The sequence below is a fragment of the Malus sylvestris genome, chromosome 7, assembly GCF_916048215.2.
Source record: "Malus sylvestris chromosome 7, drMalSylv7.2, whole genome shotgun sequence".
Classification (NCBI taxonomy): Eukaryota; Viridiplantae; Streptophyta; class Magnoliopsida; order Rosales; family Rosaceae; genus Malus; species Malus sylvestris.
The window spans coordinates 19,375,316-19,383,959 of NC_062266.1; the positions used below are offsets into that span (position 1 = coordinate 19,375,316).

General features: G+C 35.0%; 1 long non-coding RNA gene across 1 annotated transcript; it reads right to left on the reverse strand.

Annotated features, from left to right (window-relative positions):
• Window positions 1–6,722: 6,722 nt before the first annotated feature.
• Window positions 6,723–8,431, reverse strand: LOC126628175 (uncharacterized). The gene is made up of 2 exons (XR_007625305.1): window positions 7,299–8,431; window positions 6,723–7,184 (listed from the first exon to the last, which is right to left on the reverse strand). It is a non-coding gene; the product is annotated as an uncharacterized LOC126628175 (long non-coding RNA).
• Window positions 8,432–8,644: the final 213 nt, after the last annotated feature.

The window sequence follows — 8,644 nt, forward strand, 5'->3', positions numbered from 1 at the left end:
ATTTGTTACCTAATAATTTCATTATTATTATTTATTTGTATTATTTATTTGTTACCTAATTTCATTATTATTATTATTTGTTTGCATTATTTATTTGTGACCTAATTTCCTTATTATTATTTGTTTGTATTATTTATTTGTTACCTAATAATTTCATTATTATTATTTATTTGTATTATTTATTTGTTACCTAATTTCATTATTATTATTATTTGTTTGCATTATTTATTTGTGACCTAATTTCATTATTATTATTGGTTTGTATTATTTATTTGTTACCTAATAATTTCATTATTATTATTTGTTTGTATTATTTATTTGTTACCTAATAATTTCATTATGATTATTTGTAGCAACTTCAAGCACAAGCATGATATGCTGCCAAAATCAAATCAAGAAACAAATCATTCAACCGGTGGGAATATTGGAATATTGTTAAAGATTGTCCTAAATTCAAAGTTGTGCCTGTTGGTCCAGAAGTATGCATGAACAGCATCCCTCTACACAGCACCTTTGTACACAGCGCCCCTCCACACTCTACACCCGATCATGGCTCCCATGTTGATGAAGAAGATGGAGAAGAAGTGCCTGAAACGCCCATTCCTGAACAAGCGTCGGGGTCGACCCGTTATCCAATTAGGCCTCAAGGTAAGAAGGCTTCAAAGAGGAAAATGAGTGCTTCCAAGAATGATTATGGAAAGTACATGCAAGAACTTGCTCGTCAAGGTGAATTGACGTTGGCGCGGGAATTGGCGAAATATGAGGCTGAAAAGGCTAGAGATGAGGTAAAAGCTGCAGCTATTCAACAAGCATTTCAAGCTAAACAGAGGGAAAGAGAGCTACTTAGGCAAGAAAGGGAGTTGCTTAGAGAAGAAAGAATTGCACAACGAGATCGTGACATTATGAACACGCGTTTAGAAGGGATGTCTCCAAATTCTAAATATTTTTGGCAGTCGAAGAAAGTGGATGTGGTGCAAAGGAGGCGTGCAAGAGAATCGAGATCAAGACAAGATGGTCCTAGCACAACAAGACAAGATGATCCTAGCACCACATATTGGTTAAGTGATGATGAATAGGGTACTTTTTGTAATCGGAGCCCATAGTTTTCCAATCACTTTGGGTTGTAATTTATTATTTATGTTGTTTCCATTTTATTGAAGTTAGTACTTTATTTAAAGTGAGAGTACATGTATTTAATTTCGTAATATATTTATCCTAATAATAGAATCTTTATTCATCAAATTGTTCACGTATAAATAAATTATAAAACACACCAAATAAAACTAAAAAACTCACCAATTGGAATTACATAAACACACCAAATAAAATTACATAAACATACCAAATAATTCACACCAAATAAGATTACATAAACATACGAAATAATAAAAAACTCACTACAAAAAACACACCAAATAAAATTACATAAACACACCAAATACAAACAAACATACTAAATAAACTTAAGTATCTTCATCTTGTTTCAATGCCCATTGGTGCTCTATCAAGTCAATTTGCCGATCATTGTGCATAGAGGACCTTTGAAATGCAGTATATCGTTGAATGACCCTTTCATTGTAACGTCCATCCCTTTCTAATGGCTCGTGTTGCACGGGTTCTTCGGTGGCATCATGCGCACAATATATCCGTGTTCTTGAATTGTTCATCGTGTCTGGCTCTGGCTCATATTCATCAACCGCATCATAATCGAACTCATCTTCCATAATCATGTTGTGAAGAATGACGCACGTCATCATGATGGATCGAAGTGACTCTACATCGAACATTCTGGCAGCACCCCTGACGATCGCCCAACGAGCTTGAAGGATACCAAAACAACGCTCCACATCCTTCCTGCACCCCTCTTGACAGCTTGCAAAGTGTTTTTCCTTTGCACTTTGTGGACGTGGCACTGTTTTGACAAATGTTTCCCACCGTGGGTAAATGCCGTCAGCTAGGTAGTATGGCCCGTCGTACCTACGTCCGTTGACGACGTACGTGACTTTTGGTGCATTTCCTTGCAGGACGTCGTTGAACACTGGGGATTGGGCAAGGACGTTGAGACCATTTTGAGCCCCCGGAACCTCGAAAAAGGCGTGCCATATCCATGTATCAAAAGATGTCACTGCCTCCAAAATGATAGATTTTGCTCATTTTCTGTCCCCGTATGCGCCTTGCCATGCACTTGGACAGTTTTTCCACGTCCAGTGCATACAATCGATGCTTCCTATCATCCCAGGAAAACCTCGCATCTCACCCTTCTTCAGAAGCCTTTGCAAGTCCATGTGAGTAGGTTTTCGGAGGTACTCAGCGGTGTATAAAGATTCGACTGCTCCGCAAAACCTCATCAGGGCCTAAAGAATGGTTGATTTCCCCATCCTCGTTATCTCATCCACTTGGTCTGCAGATGCTCCATACGCAAGCATATGCAACGCAGCAGTGATTTTTTGCTCAGGCAAGAGACCCATAACACTACAAGCATCCTTCTTTTGCACAAAGTAAGAATCATGGTTGCAAACATCAGTCATGATTCTATTGAACAAATGTCGTTCCATTCTAAAACGGCGTCTGAAGTGCGTATCAGGAAATGCACTGTTATGGACAAAGTAATCGTCCAACAGCTCTTCACCCCGTCGTTGCCTGCTTCTATCAAGGTTTCTTGAATGGCTGGGCCTGCATATCTGAGCAACAGTCTGGATGACTCGACGAGAATGTGAAGCTCTGGCTATTCTTGTTTTGTCATCTCTCATTTTACGCTCCTCATCCTCTTCCATCTCATTTTCGGCTATCTAAAGGTTGAACATTCCTTCAGATTGGTTAAACAATTCTTCCTCTTGTTGATCGATTTCCCACATCATCCTTGATGAAGAATAAGACATTGTAAGGATGGATGGTGAAGAAGAAGCAGAAACTATGAATAATGAGATAGAGATGTTGAGAAAATTGATGTGAGATTTGTGAGGATGGATGGTGGATTATATGGACGATTCAGAGGATTGGATTGTAGATAAGGCCATGTGGCATGCCGTCATTCATTAAAAATCTGATCAAAGTCCATCCTCAAAGATTCTGAAAAGATAATGACACGTGGCACGATCGTATTGGATAAAAATCTTATCGAAATCGATCTCCAATAATTATCTTTTCGGATAATGACACGTGACGCAATTTTGAATGAGTTAAAATCTGATCGAAATCTATCGTCAAAGATTCTTAAAAGATAACAACACATGGCACGATGACATTGGATAAAAATCTTATCGAAATCCATCGCTAAATAATTGTTTTTTTTTTATAAAATGACACGTGTCATTATTTTTTTTTATAAATAGTTTTTCTAGACCGTTGGATTTCCAACGGTAAAAAAAAATTTAAATTTTACTTTTAAAATAGACCGTCCGATCACAGATCAACGGTCCACGTTAATTAACTAAATTAAAATTTATTAAAAAATACAAAAAAAAATATTAAAAAATACAGAAAATTTAAAAAAAAATTATTATTTTTTCTATAAATACCTAACTCTCATCTTCCACCTTACACCACATTTCAATATTTTCTACACTTTCTACCAAAGCTTTCATATACTTTTTATGTGAAAAAAAAAATACCAAAAAGCTTGTGGTTGAAGAATAAAGTGTATTTGATGAGTTTATGTAATTTCATTTTAGTGTGTTTTTTTTTATAGTTTATTTGATGAGTATGTAATTTTATTTTAGTGTGTATTTTTTTTAAGTTTATTTGAAATTTTATCTGAAATTGGTTAAAAATCTTATCCGAAATAAACTTAAAAAAAAAACACACAAAATAAATGCGCTAGGTGCCAGCGCATTTTTTTAGGGGTGGAGATGCCTTGGCCTATTACTGTTCACTCCAGTCTATTACTGTTCACTTGAGTGGATAAATGCGCTGGGTGCTGGCGCAAAGTCCTTAGGGGTGGACTTGCTCTAAGAAACTTGTTGGGTAGAATTGGGCCGCATTAAATTTGTAATTTCATTGAAATGGGAAGCTGCAATTATTGGAGTACCACATATTGTGTGCTATTTTCTAATCAGAGAAATTGCATTCATAAATTAATCCTACCAACCACGTAGGTACGATACAATTCAAGGAGTGGTGAGTTATGTTTGTTATACCAATAAGTGGCCATGCCAACTTTGTTCATAATATGGACATAAACAAAACAAAAATAAAAGTTTTTGTAGATATTTCAAAATAAAATTATCACACTTTTTTTTTAGCACCAAAAAAATGAATGCTTACATAAGAATATCACGAGGTCTCGAGATCTTATCTATATCTGCAACTAGCAATTAGGAGAAGCTTGCTTAAAAAAGACTGAACCCAAACTGCATAACAAAACTAAACGAGCCAAATCATCAGCAATAAAATTATTTCCATGATAAATATGATGAATTTCACAAGACCAACTTTAGTGCATAAGATATCACATTCCAGCCTCGACTCTGTCGTAGCACGATATTGTCCGCTCTGGGCTTACCATTCCCTCACGGATTTATTTCTGAGAACTCAGGCGAGAACTTCCCAATGAGTCACCCATCCTAGGATTGCTCTCGCCCGAACTCGCTTAACTTCGGAGTTCCGATGGAATCCGAAGTCAGTGAGTTCCCAAAAGGCCTCGTGCTATATGGAGGTGGGCATGTACATATAAGGTACATCATCCCCTCTCAGTTGGTCAATGTGAGATCTTACATAAGAGCACGACAATTCAAAACAAAACTCTCAGAGAATAATTATCCACTTTTGCATTTAAACCAATTTGACTGCAAATGCATAACCCAACTTTACCATAAGCTTTTTTATTTCATTATTCTACGTAAGTTGTAACCCTATCATAATTTTATGGTTGAAAAAATAATTTTTACGCGTTTTTTCTTTTGCAGTCTATTTTTTAAGTGGTAAATTAAATAAATCGAAGAAAAAAAATAAGAAACATAAACAAATTAAGATGAAATGCACGATTAGAAGACATGAGTCGTCAAATTATTTTCATGATTTAATTTGGCTAGAAAATTAGTACACCTTGCCGAGAGGATTAAGGCAGTCAGGTACAGGGAGTGAATTATTTAAGAAGACAAACAAGAGCTCGAAACATCTGCACATGATTTTCATGTCCCATTTGTACGTTAGTCAAATAAACCAATAATAATGCTAGTGATAATACAAATTAATAATACATGATCTGATCGCAACCGCTGAGACTATGACCCAAATCACTCACAGTTTGACTGGTCCTTGCTACTTGCTAGAAAATATAGGTTGATGCGTTTTATAACTATTTTGTAACATAAAGTCAAAAATTAAACAGGCGATGAACTTAAAATCACTGAAAACTAAAAATTACATAAAGAACATAAATTGATCAGTCAAAAAACACACTAGCTAGTAGTGGCGGAGTCATGATTTCTTGTGAGCAGGGGCCTCTCACAATGTTAAAAAAAGAGAGTAGTATTTGTAAGGTTATTAACCACGATATCATAATATGTATCCAAAATAATCTTATTTATCCTCAAAGAGTTTTCATATTTTGAAATCATTGCATGATAACATCGTCATCGATACTCTAGTGAAAGAATTAACAAAATTAATAGAGAAAATCAATAAAAAATTATAAAGCCTAACACTCAAGTAAGAGTAGAAACGAACTAATAGAGATTTACATACCTTATTGTGCTTATTTAATGTTTTTAATTTTTTTTATAAGTCGATAGGATTTGAAATTTGAAATGACAAAAGATATGAAATTTCGGGAGTGACATAGGAAATAGCTCTTGAATTTTTCAGTTGCACTGTGAAAGAAATCAGCTAAAATTGTGAGGCAAAAAATTTTATTTTATAAATAAAAGTGAATGATGGGTTTAATAAAGGAACCATGATTCTCTCCTGAGCATTTCCTAGGGATCCCGCAATCATGTTCGTTCATCATGTATCGTGAAGTCAGAAATCATTTAAAATTTAAATTTTAAAATTCAAATATGAATAGTATCTAACAAAAACTGACCGCACGATATAAAATGAACGGATAAGATTGCGGGATCCCTAGAATCCCTAGGGAAATGCTCAGGAGAGAATCCTGGTTCTTAATAAAGGTCTGATTTGTGATAGGTGACCATAACAAGAGATAATGATTGAATTTATTTGAATTTTTAAACAATAGGAGGGTTTTAAATGAAGAGAAATAAGTATAATACACACACACACACACACACATATATATATATATATATATATTTTTTTTTTTTTTTCAAGGTCAGGGTGGCCCGAGGACCTCCTTGACCTCTTGGTGCCCCCACTAGTGCTAGCTAGCAAGTGGTCTTCTACTATAGTCATGGAGAGAAGTGTTGCCCTTACACTACGGCGTAAGTTTAAATTCCGTCGGTTTCCTAATCTAACATATAATTTAATAAATCCATCATTTGACCAAAAAAAAAAAAAAGCCCTAGCTGTTATTAGGTGCTACTAATTACTGTTATTTGAGCATCCCCGATGGTGGTTTTATCTTCTATGAGCTGGTGGAACTACACAACTACAATGGGTTGTAGCCTAGGGAAGATTTTTGTAAACTACAACTATAATGTATGTATATGAGCTTGTTTTTTCTTATTATAGGTATAACAGCCCACCCAAGTCATGCCAAAGCCATTATTTAATATGTTAAATAATGCTTTTTTACTTTATATATTATTTTATAATTTTTAAGCTAAAAGTGAAAATGGTGATTAATACATAATTAGGTTTCTTCTACTCCACATCTTTTTTACCCTATTCTTCAAAACAAAAAAGCCTATTCCCTATTTGACAAAGCTGCGTTGCTTTCCCAAGAAAGGAAAAAGGGTAAAGTACAAAAAATTATCTTAATTATTGGTGTCATGACATTTTCATACATCATCTTTTAAAATTGACAATGTCATACCGTATTTTACGAATTTATGACAATGTCATACTTCCGTCAGTTTTTCTGTTAATTTCTCTGTTCAATGCTGACGTGGCCCGACACGTGTCCTACTCACTAATCCAGCTGGATTAAAAAATAATTAAATATATTTTAATAATTAAATATTAAAAAATTAAGAATAAAAAAAAAATCCTAGGGATGCGGCATCCTTTCCTTCTCCAGCACCAATTTCAATTTATTTTTGTTCTTTTCTCTCCTTCTTCTTCTTCTTCATCTTCTTCTTCTTCTCTTGGACGATTTGTCACTTTTTTTTTTTTTCGTTTTCAATTTTTTTTGTTTTTCTCTCTTCTTCTTCTTCTCTTGGGCCGAAACATCCAATCACTTTTTTTTTCATTCTTCTTCACTTTTTTTTTTTTCGTTTTCAATTTTTTTTGTTCTTCTCTCTCCTTCTTCTTCTCCTGGGCCGAAACATCCAGTCACTTTTTTTTTTTCATTTTCGTTCTTCTTCTTCACTTTTTATTTTTATTTTTTTGTTCTTCTCTCTCCTTCTTCTTCTTCTTCATCTTCTTTTTCTTCTCCTGGGACGAAACATCCAGTCACTTTTTTTTTTCGTTTTCGTTCTTCTTCTTCTTCTTCTTCTTCACTTTTTTTTTTCAATTTTTTTGGTTCTTCTCTCCCCTCCTCCTCCTCCTCCTCTTCTTCTTCTTCTTCTTGATTTGTCACTTTTTTTTTTCGTTTTCAACTTTTTTTGTTCTTCTCTCTACTTCTTCTTCTTCTTCTTCATCTTCTTCTTCTTCTTCTCCTGGGCCGAAACATCTAGTCACTTTTTTTTTTCGTTCTTCTTCACTTTTTTTTTTTCGTTTTCAATTTTTTTTGTTCTTCTCTCTCCTCCTTCTTCTTCTTCTCCTGAGCCGAAACATCCAGTCACTTTTTTTTTTTCGTTTTCGTTCTTCTTCTTCACTTTTATTTTTTATTTTTTTTTGTTCTTCTCTCTCCTTCTTCTTCTTCTTCATCTTCTTCTTCTTCTCCTGAGACGAAACATCCAGTCCCTTTTGTTTTTTCATTTTCGTTCTTCTTCTTCTTCTTCTTCTTCTTGGGTCGAAACTGGGTTCAAATTTTTTGTTTTTTGAGAGGGTTCTTCTTCTTCTTCTTAGGCCGAAATTGGGTTCGAATTTTTTTTTTTTTTGGGTTGCAGATAGAAGGAAAAGGGGAAGAAGATGAAGATGAGGGAGGAGAGATGAGTGCGCGTTGGGTTGGGGGGGACGAACTGGGTTGGCAGAGTGAGGGAGTGGTGAGAAAGGGGGGAGAGAGAGAGGCGAGAAAGGGGGGGGGAGAGAGGAGAGAGAGGGTGGTGGAGGACGGGTGGGAAGGGGTTTTGGGTTGCAGAGAAGAGAGAGTGGCGAGAAAGGGGGGAGAGAGAGGAGAGAGTGAGAGAGATTTAATATATATATATATATTTTTTTTTAATTTTATTATTTTTTATTATTAAAAATTTTTTTTTAATCCAATTGGATTAGTGAGTGGGACACGTGTCGGGCCACGTCAGCATTTAACAGAGAAATTAACAGAAAAACTGACGGAGGTATGACATTGTCACAAATTCGTAAGATGCGGTATGACATTGTCAATTTTAAAAGATGAGGTATGAAAGTGTCGTAGCACTAATAGTTGAGGTAGTTTTTTGTACTTTACCCAAAGAAAAACTATGAATAACTGTCAAATTATGTT